General features: G+C 36.3%; 1 long non-coding RNA gene across 1 annotated transcript; it reads right to left on the bottom strand.

Annotated features, from left to right (window-relative positions):
• Positions 1-435: 435 nt before the first annotated feature.
• On the bottom strand, positions 436-2,859 carry LOC129416644 (uncharacterized). The gene is made up of 4 exons (XR_012372313.1): positions 2,614-2,859; positions 1,608-1,666; positions 1,425-1,505; positions 436-921 (listed from the first exon to the last, which is right to left on the bottom strand). It is a non-coding gene; the product is annotated as an uncharacterized lncRNA (long non-coding RNA).
• Positions 2,860-14,670: the final 11,811 nt, after the last annotated feature.

The raw sequence follows: 14,670 nt of genomic DNA, 5'->3' as shown, positions 1-14,670 counted from the left end.
GCTACATGTTGAGACGAACTTTGCATCGAGGGCCCTCGAAAAAGAAGTCACCGGCCGCCACTGTTTGTAGACCAAAATCACCTTTTCACCCTCCTACAAACTCAAAAAGGGCTGCACCAGGTAAGGGGTTAAATTAAGTTTGTCTTTAAATAAAGTAAACAACAATAAGGTTTGTTAAGTAAAAATCACTTATATATCAGTTCATATTGTTGCAGTTTATGTTTCCTGTATAGCTCAGTGGCATTACCAACGCAAAAGGTCTTGGGTTTGAAACAGGGAACACAGCTGAAAAAAATAAGCATTGTAAGGTGCATTGGATAAAAGCCTCTGCCAAATGCATAAATGTAAATCTTATTAGGCTGATGGTTTTATATTTTGCATTAGCTAAATGGTTGAGATGATTTACAAGTGACAAGGAATAACATCACCTCAGTATTTCATGCCCATGTGTTTATTTAATGGAGTGAAAGGTGGGTGATACACTATAAGTCAGCCTGTCATTATCACAAAATAAACTCTTGAGGGAGATACAGACTCCTCACCACCCTGTCTGGGTTTATTTTGCGATAATGACTCACTTTCTTGAAATACTTGCAAGATGTCAGAACTCGGTTCAAGTTATTTTGATTTAACGTTATGCAGTGCCAGGCTTGTTCGTCTATTGTCCTGTGCAAACCCAGCTTCAGATGTGAAATCTATGATAAAAAGCATGTGCTGAATGTTACTTCATTTCTGTGTTAAGTGTGCATGAATGGGAAGTGATTGACAATCATTTGAGGAAGCACAACCATCTCTGTTCCTCTGTAAAGCAACCGTATCCTCCTGCTGGAGAGAGGCCGGTTTCCTGCTGCATGCCAGTGGTAAGACCTTGGCCTACACACCCTCAGATATTTCTGTCTTTCTCTCGCTCGCTCGCTCCAGCTGCACACAAAAGAAAGAGCAAGTGAGACACAAAACACAAAAGTCACTTATCCACGCCCATGATTTTCTTGCTTCTGTGCAGTAAGAAATATATTTTGTTTTGCAGAATAACCAAGCTGCTGTTTTCAGATTGTTTTCTGTCAGGCTATACTGTTGTCTTTAATAATCCAGGACTTTTAAAGCCATACCATAATTTTATGTGAAAAACTCAAATATGTAAAACTTGCAATTCATGTATGTCTCGTGTCAGGTCTGATGTTAACCGCGTCGAATGACGCAATGTAATAAATCGAACAAATGTAATATAAATATGACAATACATGATGCCTATGTGTTTTGCATCATCTAAAGATAGGATTATATCAGTAGATTAAGACGTATATGACGGATCTGCTCTAAAAGTGCTGCCTGGAGTTGCACACGCTTCAGAAAATATAGTAAAGCATCTGGTTTGTTTTACATGGACACTGAATGAAGTCTCCGATGGTATGTGCTTCACATACCCGCCAAACAGCTGCAGATTCACACCCGACGCCATTCAGAAGAATGTTGCTTTTTGATGATGTAACAGTCGCCAGTCAAAACTAAAAATATGAAGCGAGATATTATTCAAGTAAATATTTTATAACATTTGGTATATTTTATTAAATTATTGTAATGATTAAAGGTGAAATAGTGTAAGTCACCATGAAACGGAAGTTGTCTTATTTTCCGCATGGTGACGTATATCCAAGTGAAATGGCTTCTGAAATGAAATCATTTGAAAGTAATGAACAATATATTATACAGTTATTTATTGTATTAGGAAAGTACCATATACACAATACACAAAATGGGCCCTTTGTAAACCAAATCTGTCACATTTATGAATGATTTCAAGTTACAGGGCACCCCTTTGAAAAAAGTAAAAAACAAAAAAGCTCTGAAAACATGTTATATTTTAAAAGTACTTCATTTTTTCTGATTCTTCTTTCTTCTCTGTTAAAATATGTCACTCCCTCTTGTTCATGTGTTTTTTGTATTTGATGTCATTATGCAATAAAAAAATAATACAAAAAAAGATTGCATGGGATTACCTTTCACAGATAAAAACAAAAAAGAAAGTAGGGCTGGATTAAAGACCATCAAGAACTGATTTGAATGTTTGAAGTTGGGTCAATTTAGTGTGTTTTTCCTGGACCCGGCCCACCTGCCATATGACCGGAAGTAAAGAAAGATCATTTCGAGGAAGGAATGAGACTTGCGTTTTTGATTAAAGTTGATATAATCAAAAAAATTATGATGCTCACAGATGAATAATTTGTAAAAAAAAAAAAAAGACAATTTTTCAAAACAAATGACAGTTTTTCATTTTAACTTCATTGCGACTTTAAAACAATTTATTTTTATATACATTATTATGTCTTTTAAGTCAACAACATTTAATTCATGGAGTACCTATAGAGTAGTATTATATCTCCGAAGAGTCTTTAGTTTATCAGATTTATAAAAGACAAATAAGCTTCACTGACTCTTTCCGATAACGTACGAAAAAATTCGGAAGGAGGAGTAACGAGCTGCAGGAGGAGCGAGTACGAGTCATGCAACACTTTATACAACACTGGATAACTTATGATTCACTACATGTTCGTGTCGTTTATATAATATGCACTTACATGCCAATTTCCAACATAACACAGAAGTCTTACTTACCGCATGCAACTCATGACCCAGTTGAGACTTTTCAATCAAATCCAGCGTTAAACAAACACACACGCAAAACTCAGCTGCTACCCCCGATAAACAAACTATATCCATTGTTTCCATAATGCTGGCTTACTTCTCCTTACAAAAACACACTTCTTCTTTTCATTGTTGAGTCTTGATATAAAACAAAGCTTTTGCGTGAGGTGATGCCTGTGACTTCTAGCGTCCTTGGTTCTCTCTCTCTCGCTGATTGACGTGAGGTGCATTTCTGGGGGAAGTGCCCATAAAAAGAAATGATACGTAAGGCCTACCCATGATACAAAGTAACCGTGTTAAAAAAAAAATTCAGAAACTTGTACGAACCCTTGCAAAGTGCATTCGGCACAGAAATACTCTGTCACACATCCATCTGATCTGACACTTTGCCTACATTTAGCATGAGGAAACAACTCTATAACTTTGTTAATAAGTCAGAATGCATGAAATACCGTTAACCCCTCCTTTAATATTTGTTTTGATTGGAATAACTGGAAGAGATAAAAGGTATTATTTAAAAAGGTCCTAATGTGTACCACTGAGGATTAGATATTACAGTATAGATTTGATACCAATTTGTATCTTTAGAGGTAACAATATGCACTCTTTATGTACAATAGTGTACTTTATGAAAGGGTATCACCCCAGTAACAGCTTTTGTATACTGTACAGTACCACATACATTTGTGGTATTAACCACCCAGCTAAATTTGAATGATTAAAAAAAACGTCAAATAAATATAAGTTATCAAAATCTATGAAAAACAGGCAAGATTCTCTGCTTTTAAACGCTGGGGGCGTGTCCACTGTCAGTGCTGAAACCACACCCACTCATGGGAAATCTGCCATCCTATTAACTTTATAATACAGCTAAAACTTGAATGCATGCTCGTAATTGCGTTAGGGGCGGTGCCATGATTGATGACTCCAGTATGTCATCAAGCCACCGTTTTAGCCCCGCCTTAAATAATACTAAACACAGAAATGAGGAAAAACTGTTTAACGGAGTAACTCCACAATTCAGTACTACATAGTTCAGTCTTTGTTACATGTTTCAGCAATACATTTCTAACATTTATAATAAGTGAAATTATTAGTTTTAGATAAGTTTCATTTGTAAGGGAAATTCAATGCTAGTTAAAAAGTAACCCAAAGCTTTCAATTTTATTTTATTTATAAAGCGCTATTTTCACAATTGTTTAATTGTTCCATAGCAGCTTTACATGAATAAAAAGAAGTGAAAACACAGAAAAATTAGAGGACAACAAAAGTAGCAAAGTATACAGAGAGGATTTCATCCTTACATGGATGCATTACCAGTTGTAAAAATAACTTGCGTGTTTGTGGCAGTCAGATATTTACAGTAAGAGTTGGGTAATAATGTTGTTTAAGATTCATCTTTGGATGAAATGCAGTGTAGACATTATTTTATTGCTAAACAGAAGGATGTTGTAAAACAGATTCATTAGATGGTTTGGTTGTCGGTCGACAGAAGAATAGTTTGCAGGAGTATGGAGATAAACAATACGTCAGATTACAGAAATGCAATTCACGTTAGACCGTAAACATCTGCTCAACTCCTAACAGAAACACATTTATTTCAGTATGTGAATGTAGTTTTATAGACCTAAAGGTGGAGATCATGAACAGTATGATTGCAAGTAGAAATGGCTGGATATGTTAAAATGAGACAATAATCACATTTTAACAAGCAGGCTTCTGCATGTGTTTCACATATGGCACATTTCAGTTATAGCAATACTTGTTTTACTTTTCTTCCCTAGAAAAGAGGATATATTTACACTAGTTATATATACTGTAAATAAAATTCACCTTTAATCTTACCACACGGTGCCCAAAAGTATGTGGAAACCTCAAAGGACCACCAGACCTGATCCCAGTCCTAAGGGTTTTATTTTGTGCAGACCGCTACTTTCCTAACCTTGAGCAAAATGTTTATACTGTATTTCACGGTACCAAAAAAGGCACAGTTTTTAAATTGTTTCTCCCCAGGGTTTGCTGATGGATATCTATTGGACAATGCATGCGTGGGATGAAAATGTATGATAATCAAACGTCTCCCTCCTAAAACGCATGATAACTGGTACAAACACTGAAGGAATGTTAATGACAATCTGTTTATTTACTTTCTTCGGTATGACGGGGTGTTACGCCACACTGTGTGCTATTTTAGTCTATGTGGAAACTCCTCTTCCTTCATTTTTAACCCCTCATGATATTCTCATAAATCTGTTTGTCATGCTGAAAGTGAACATGTAACAAAAGCAAACTTTTTCTTAGCATATGTATGTGTGTATGTACTATACAGAGGCGTCCAAAAAATGTAGGAACATTAGTCAAACTTTATATCAAAATGACAATGCGACTTCGTATATTTTTTAACTGTGTTGGACAACCAGAACATCAGTTTGTTTTAATTTTAAAAAAACATATCTGCTAGATTTTAACTAAATGTTGTACATTCATGGTGGTAATGTGTAATGTGTTGAAAAAAATCTGTTGTGCTGTCTCTTTAAAACATATGCCAGTGGTTTGATATTTTGTTATATATTGAAAATACATTCATGGACTTAAAGGTGAAATACGTGATTTTTATAAATAAATATCTCTGGAAGGTGAAGGATCATAAAATATTCATTCGAACATTGCATTCGGTCCAACTGGTATAATAATAGTATATGTTCGCTGTCAGTCAGCGTGTGCTTGCTGCGCAACCTGTCGCAGAAATCAATCATTATCTGAATGTTCACGTACGCTGTCCAGACAGATTAATTTTTTTTATACAGAGTGAGAATGGCAGGCAAACAGCAACTACCAAACTTTCCTTTTCTTCTTTGTCCAGCTTCGTATGACTTTAATGCTATTAGGCTAAAGTTAGCATTTTCCGAATTTCCAACTCAGCCTTTATAGTCTGATATTAAATGTGGCTTAGTTTGTGACACCACTAATAAATATGCTATTAGCCACCCAGCCAAATTTGAATGAATAAAAAATGCCAAATAAATAAATAAATCTTAGAAAAACTGGCAGGATTCTCTGCTTTTAAATGGTATGTCCACTGTCGGCACTGAAACCACACCCACTTACGGGAAAGCTGCCGTCTTTCTCAACTTTCAAATGCTGCTACAACCTGAACACAGAAATAACGGAATAACTCCACAATTCAATACTACATAGTTCACAGTCTTTGTAACGTGTTTCAGCAATACATTTCTAGAATTTATAATGTGTTTAGAAACAATTTTCTGAAAATGTCTTAAATATATGGTCTTTAAAGAGCACCTGTTGTCCGATTCACGTTTTTTACATTTCCTTTGGTGTGTGAGTGTGTATTAGTACATGCTGGTCCCAGACCATAACTAACAGGGGGGGCACGCGGCTTCCAACGGGGGCATTAAAACAACAAATACAGTGCAAGCACACACTCATACAACTGGTACAGATTGTCAGCTCATTTCCCATATGTGCAGAAAATCACAATCACATCAGTATTACCAGTGACACCAGTACAAAGTAACGCGTTACTGTAACTCCACTACTTTTAGCAGTAACGAGCATGTAACGAAGTATTTTTTTAAATCAAGTAACGCAATTACAATTACTGAAATTTAGATGAGTTCGTTACTCGCGTTACTCTATTTTGTAAAAAATTGACAAGACATATCTGACGTCGCAGGACCGTAGTTGGCGGCGCAATGATTCATTACACTTCATCATAGCTGACAGTGCATATAGAATGAACATGAAAAATCTAAACGGGACAACATACCTTTGTTTAAAAATTGTGCGCAAGTCATAATCCATCTGGTCTCATGTTTGTAAATTATCTTCACCAAGCAATCGCAGTATGACATCAACTTGCATTTGTAGTCCACAAAGGTAATAAATCTAAGAAATGTTCATATATTCTTAGATGTTTACATCGGCTTCATGGAAGAGAAGAGAACGATCCGCGATTGTTGTTTCCACTAAAATATTCACACTGCGCTGTACACCCGTGTTAAAACTCCATAGTATGTGTGAGCTCGCTTTTAGTTTTAGTTTCAGTCTCTCCGTATCTAAACAAACAATCCACTCGCTCTGTGTCCGTCTGACAAAACAATCCACGTAGCCTACTCCGTTTTCTGATTTAATATCTTCCTTTAATCCTGTGTATCATTTAAATCCAACAGAAAACAAACAATATATGACCAAAGAGCACAGTCCCTGTGGCAAGCTTCACAAGCTGTATTCCAATTCAAGTGCTGCACCCTGCTAAGCATGCGATAAAAGGTGAGCCCTCGGCCATTCAAGGCGCTCAGAAGTTTGCGAAGAGAACTGAAATTAGACGGTCTAACCTTCGGAGGACCCATAATTTGCAACATGATCTCACAAAGTTCCGTGGGATAGTCACGGAATTTTGTGCTAATTTTTCCGTGGCATTCTCACGGATCTCCACATTTTTCCGTGGCCCTGCTACGGACTGTCTTTTTCCGTGGCATTCTCACGGATTGGTTACTCAACTGCTTTTTCCTATTTTCAAACCATTTTCACTTCGGTTTAGGGTTAGATTTGGTGTTTGCGTTAGGATGTCACTTTAACTATTGGTTTATACTATTTTTTCTGATTTATTCTTTTATATTTTCTAAACTTTAAACAATTGTCGCCTGGCGTTGGGGTTAGAGTTGGGTTTGGGTAGGGATGTCATTTCATGTAAATCTAACCCTAAACCGAAGTGAAAATGGTAAGAAAATAGGATAAAACAGTTGAGTAACCAATCCGTGAGAATGCAACAGAAAAAGACAGTCCGTAGCAGGGCCACGGAAAAATGCGGAGATCCGTGAGAATGCCACGGAAAAATGAGCACAAAATTCTGTGACTATGCCACGGAAATTTGTGAGATCAGGTTGTTATTTGCCTCATCTGCTGCACGCGCATCGCGCCTGTCAGCAGGACACAGCGGAGACGTTTCTAACTTATTAAAATAAATATGAAATCAGAAAAATTATAATTTATTTTAGAAAATATGACATGTTGACATAATTGTCTTCAAATTTTTAAAAAGACACTAAACAATTTTAACACACTATATATTTTTGTAAACATGCAGAATATTTGTCTAAATGGTCTAAATGATATACATAAATAAACTAAGTTTACATATTAAGATAATTTCTTACAAAAATATTCAAAGGTTGAATCTAAAGCAAAATAGCCTCCTACAGTATGTGATATATTAGAGTTTTACGTGTAAAATAGCCCATCCATATTATTTTACTGTTTGACTGTTCAGTACTGTTCATAATTACATTTAAAAAGCAGACATAAAAGTAACTTAAAAGTTACTTTTCTAAGTAACTAATTACTTTTGATATACAGTAACTGGTAGAGTAATTCAGTTACTTTTAAAAGAAGTAACTAGTAACTGTAACTAATTACTAATTTTCAGTAACTTGCCCAACACTGAGTACTACCATAATTGTGCCGCAATGCTGTTAACGGTTTATAGCCACACTTCACATTTAGGCTTACGTAAATTAAAACAACACTAACTTACCTTTAAAAAAAGCTGAAGGCTGCATGTGTGAACATTAAACTTCCTTAAAACAGTGTCCTGTAGATTTGAAAATTCCGCCTCGACCTCTAATCTCCGAGTTTGAGCCAATCGGTGTTTGAATGAAGTCAGATGGAGCAGGTGGTGCTGGCTTGTTCTAAATGTTCTAATATCTATATTTTACATGATCCATAAAATGCCGCGAAAAAACACGTTGCTAGTATCAAGTCACATTAATATGCTAAAGACGTAAGGACCACTGATCTATATAAATGACTGGATTGCGCATGACGTCACAACTGTGAAGCCACCGCACCACCATGTTGGTATACCCAAACATTCTATTAAATCAATGGACGCGATCAGATTTTAATGATAAAACATCACTTTACTAGTCTTTGTTTTTATATCTGAAGTTAACCTGTACATTATTACAACACAAACGTCCTAGGCATGTACATGGTTATTTAGTGAAAGTTGTACATTTTAGTTTTTAATCAGTTATTATACATTCATCTTCATTACTGTATAAGATCAGCAGACAGACCGCAACATATTTACTATTAATGACGTACGTCCTCATTCTGAAATCTAAATAAATAATCATACTTTGTACCGTATGTATATGCAATAATTTGCTGGTTTTGTAATTATGTTATCTAAACTTACAAGTTACCCAAACTTATTTAGAGAAATAACACTGACCGTGTAGCTGAATGTCAAAAAAAACACCTTTATTTATACCCGTGTCATTAACAGAACGCAGCAGACACACTCACCTTAAAGTTTTTTTATAAATCCATTTTCCTGCCCGATTAAAGCATCAACATTGCAAATAACACCAGAATTAACAGTTAATTTACGTACACATATCATAAAAATAATCTTGCGTGACTGATACGCTGTAAAGCGGGTGAATTTAAAACATGATTTTGAATGGAAGTCAATGACGCCGTCTGCCGGTTGGGAATACCAAGATGGCGGCTCGAACTCTGCGCTGGCTTCACCTCACGCTGTTACGTTAAGCGTTCTATGCGCAATCCAGTCATTTATATAGATCAGTGGTAAGGACGCATGAGACGCCGCAGTACAACCAATATGTTAACAATATGCAAAAGGTACAAACCCCAAAGTAAACGATGACGCGAGTTATCTTCTCCAACGTAAATCTCTTTTCTTGGACTACAACAAACACATGGATTGTAGGCAACAGTTTACTTCCTGGGATTGATGATGTAGACAAGACCGACATTATTATAATTGATCCAGCTTGGATTTACAGCCTGTAGGTTAACTCCTGTTAGCAACCGAATCTTTCAAACATGGTAAGGAGCATCACATTTCCTGCTTACGTCAGAGGTATTCAGGCCAATCACAACTTACAGATTAGCTGCCAATCAGGGACACAAAGCTTTTCAAATCCGTGTTTTTCAGGAAGAGGTGAAATCTGGAGCTACAAAAATGTGCGGTATAAAAACAAACGGTGCTTAATAGCACTATTCACGAGTTCACACTTACAAATAAGTTAAAATAATTAAATTAGTAAACGTATTTGGCGTGCTGTCCGGGGAGAGGGCTCTGAGCAGGGAATGAGCCTGAAACACAGAGTATCCCCCCCCCCCCCTTTCAGGAAATACCTTGGTGAGTGAGAGGAGACGGGGTGGAGGAGGGATTCTGAAAGATGCGAATGATTTCGGTGAGTTTAACTGTGGTTTATATATGGCTTGTTTTCGAGCTGTTTGGGTGTATTGTTGATTACCGATTGTAAGCGGCTGTGCTATTGACTACTGATTGAAAACAGCTGAAGTCACTTAGGTATTTTATTTGACGTGTTCCTCCTGATCTTTGTTAATAAAACATCATAAAGTGGTTCTTGGCTCGTAATCATAGAGGAATAATTTTTAGTGCTATATAGCACCTATGAAGAACCATACAGGGGTCATATAGCACCACATATGGTTCTACACAGGTGCTTTATCTGTGCTATATGGCATCTAAAATGGTTCCTTTATGATTACGAGCCAAGAACCACTTTTAGTGCTATTTAGCACCGTTTGTTTTTAGTGTGTATGTGGAAAATAATGTTGTTTTTAAGCAATGAAATAGATGCATTTTTAGTGTGACATAAATCTCTAAGTATTTTATAATTGACCAATTTATGTAAATGTATGCAGAAGACTCTAGAAATGCCGGGTTGTTTTGAACCACCATTGGGTAATGTTTATATTTACTCCCAACTCTGGGTTGAAAATAACCCCACATTTTTTAAGAGTGGACATATATTCATGTACACAGACAGACAAACAGATCGACAGACAAAGTGTACTGATTGATATTGTTCTGTATTGAACATTTGATTTCAACATTATTCTTGCGGCTTTCTTCTTCACAGTCAGCTGATCAGGGCGACGGGCGGCACATGCTGAAGGCAGCTGTCTTACACACGCTGTGTGGTTTTGCATGTGCTTCTCTCAGTGACCATTGATACAGTTAATGTTGAAGTATCTGTGGTATGTAGCCTTCCCCCTTCACAGACACACATATATATTTTACAAGTCAAGGGCAGGTCACGCAGTGCACTCATGACTCAAGCCATTCATATCATGAGATTGTAGAGATGCTTAGGCATGTGTCACTATTATTTTTACTCATACTTGGGGTTGGAGATCTGTGGAAATCCCTACAGAGATGAGTACTTACTTGTGTTATTACTTTTCTAAACAATCACATTTATATGTTGCTTGTCATTCCCATTGAAGTATAATCCCATTCAAGTAAACTCCCATCGAAGGAGCCAAACCATAGGCACAGGACTATCATGTAGACAACAACGGGCAAACACTGAAAACTTCATACCCCGCTTTTTCATTTATTCTGGTTTTTGTATTATGTTTTTCTTTAACATTGGGGAAATGTTTGGCTATATGAAATACTGACGCCAATTTGAATCATTACTGGAAAATCGTATGAGCTTAAAAATAGTTTTGAAATCTGTGGGATGGACGTTTTCTGATGGTCATCTCTTGGAATGTTATTTACTGTACTGACTATACCGATAAAGTGTGCTGACTTACTGGATATTCCGAAGGGAGTGACAAGCAATTTCCCTTCGGGACACAAGACTGAAAACTTTGGGAATTCACAGATAAGACTGCAAAATGATTTTCTTTGTCAGCAGGCAGAAGATGCTTTTCCAAAATCATCATCATATCTGGGATTGGCACATGGATAATAGGCAGATTGGAATTCAGCAGAACTAATTAAAAATAAATGATGAATAAAAAGCGTGTTATGAAATCTCAAGTGTAAACATAGCTGCAATTCCAGGCAGATTTCGAGGCTTCCAACCTGAGCCCAGACCTGATCTAATGAAAACCAGATTGTGAATGCGAGAAATGCATTTCATCTCTACCCCACGCGTTTAAAGAACAGGCTTCTGTCTGCAAAATGACACAGCATACTTTCTACTATTTTCTAATAAGACGCAAGTGAGATCTAGATGTACTTTATTTTTTTTATATATTCTACTTACTACTCATATTAACTTTGCAACTATATGTCAACTTACTCTCAGTACTAGTAGACTGTTAGGGGTCGGGTAAGGGGTTAGGCCAAAGATATTTAATATTAACAAGATGCATCACTGCTATTATGAATGGGGGAGATCGCAACAGTCAATATGGCTACTCTAGTCCCGCCTTCCGGTGAAAGAGCCAATCGTCAAAAATGGCATATTCTGGGGGAGGGCTTCTGTTACAGTCCAAACAGTTGTAGTACTTCCCGAAATTAAACTTTGTGCATGTGCAGTATCCGACAGGTCATGCTTTAGCAAGACCTGGGCTGTGTAAAAAAAAGCTCCTTATGCCCTTAAATAGTGCACTGTTTGAGGGTACAGCCATTTGTAGTGGTGTTCGAAATGATAGTGGACATTATCAACTGCACTTATTCAATCACATAATTTACCGTAATGCAGATGTACACTCAATGACTAGCCGCTACCACTTCAGTGTCTGGCACGTGACAAATAAACACCCGCATCTCAACACAAGATGGCACCCGCCAGTTCCAGGGCCATGGGTCTCTTTTCACCTATCATGTCCCACCAACCAGCAGTCCTTGCTTGTTTGCACTTTTTTTTATCAATACACTACTGTTATCAAAGTGTAATGTTTTGTATATATATATATAAAACTCCTGAATAAAAATGCGTATTTGATTGGTTTGTCGATAGTGAGCGTTGGAAAGGTTTGGTTGTTTGCTAAGCATAGCGCCACCGCTTAACGTCACGTTAAGACACGGTTGAGTTTTGCTGTTGAGACTGATACGTTATCGTTCTGCTGTGATCTTTGAACTATTTTCGCTGATGCATCAATCATTATCGCGTTTTGGTTACTGTTATTGCCGTTTTAATCAGGCTAGGCTACTTGTCCGGTCGGGCAATTAAAAATTCTCTTTAACTTGGCCTTTTAAAAAATCCACTTGTCCCTGATAAGCAGACAAGCGTTGATTTTGAGCCCTGCGATGTGTGTTTAGACTGCTTCAGTAGGCTAGGTCCAATCTTTACGACTCCTCCGTTGTATTGCATCAATGGAGAGGTACGTCAGGTCTATTTAATTCATAATTAATGATATTATGCATTGCAGTGACGTGGTCTCATTTGTGCCACCCTCAAAAAATGAAATGCCCATCCGTGAATTTGTGTCTGACGCCATGCAAAAAATGACTTTTTACTTAGTATTTTTGTCTTGTCTTCAGTACAAATATCTAAAAATGTTTAAGTCATGATTTTTGATGAGCAAAATGACCCAAGAAAATACACTGCAACAAATGATTTTCAAGAAAAAAATGTATTAGTATTTTTGTCTTGTTTTCAGTAAAATATATCTACAAATTCTTAAATTAAGATGCTTTTTCTTGATAAGCAAAAACGACCTAAGAAAATAAGTCTAGTTTTTAGACCAAAAATATCAAATTTAAGTGATTTTCTTGGGTATAATACTAAGATTTTTTTTTCTTGAAATCATTTTTTGCAGTGTAAGTCTTAACAAAAAAAACTGAATTTAAGTGAATTTTTTTGCTTGTTTAATGCACAAATTCCCTTAAATTTGATGTTTTTTGTCTAAAAACTAGACTTATTTTCTTGGGTCATGTTGCTTACCAAAAAAAGCATCTTGATTTAAAAAAATTTCGATATTTGTACTGAAAACATGACAAACATACTAAGTACACTGCAAAAAATGAATTTCAAGAAATATTTTTCTTAATATTTTTGTCTTGTTTTCAGTAAAAATATCTAAAAATTCTTACATTTAGATGTAAGAAAATAAGTCTAGTTTTTAGACCAAAAAAATCAAATTTAAGTGACTTTGTGCATAAAACAAGCAAAAAATTTGCCAATGGGGTAAGCAAAAGAAATTCAAGAAAAATTTGTCATTTTTGTAAGAAAGTCATTTTTGCAGTGTGCCGGCACAGTGATGCATACGTTTTAAAAAGAATTTGGTTAGGGGGTAACACTTTATTTCGATAGTCCACTTTAGACATTTTACTAACTATAAGTAACTTTGCAACTACTTATCAACTACCAATCTTTAGAGAATTAGTAAACTGTCTGCTTAATATCTACTAACACTTTATTGCGATGATATCTCAACAGACTTTCAACTGTCTATAAGTATCTTTACAGGTGCATGTCAACTTATTCCACTAACCCAAACCTCTTCCCTAACCCTAACCCTTACCATCTACTAATACTCTAATGACAGTTAGTTGACGTAGTTGCAAATTATTGAAAGTTAGTTGACATGTAGTTGCAAAGTTATTAATTGTTAGTAGAATGTCTAAAGTGGACTATCAAAATAAAGTGTAACCGGTTAGGGTTAGTAGAATAAGTTGATTTGCAAATGTTCAGCAGACAGTCTACTACTATAATGACTTTTAGTTGAAAAGAAGTTGCAAAGTTACTTAACTAGTTATTAAAATGTCTAAAGTGGACTATCAAAATAAAGTGTTACCTTTCTCTCATCCAAACTGTGTAAACTAAATGTTTAACATGTTCATTCAACAGAACTGTGTCTTTCTCTTGCAGAATTGCATTCTGGGCCCAGCGCTTTGTCCTTTAATCAGTATGACTCCCACTCTGTAACCACATGAACCCTGTAATAATCTCTGTGAGTGCTGCCTATTCTCATGGAATAAATAGATGCGTTCTGGGGTTGTTCTTAGGCAACTATGTGGCCAGTGTTCACCATACCACAATCTGATTACAAGACGACATACTCCTGGAAAAAGCTACTGGAATTCTTTTGGGAATACTGTACTGATTCCCTTCAATGAGGCCGTCTTTTCACCAAATTCGAGTGAAACATCACTTGCGTTCTTTTTGAAGAAATCGGTTCCATGGTGCATTGCAGCGAGCTCAGTGAAAAAAGCCATTCGACGTAGTAGGCAAACAGATAGAAAAGTTGGCTTTCATT

Source organism: Misgurnus anguillicaudatus, chromosome 11 (assembly GCF_027580225.2).
Source record: "Misgurnus anguillicaudatus chromosome 11, ASM2758022v2, whole genome shotgun sequence".
Classification (NCBI taxonomy): Eukaryota; Metazoa; Chordata; class Actinopteri; order Cypriniformes; family Cobitidae; genus Misgurnus; species Misgurnus anguillicaudatus.
Note: the sequence above shows the minus strand (reverse complement) of the source record. Positions and strands in the feature narration are given on the sequence as shown.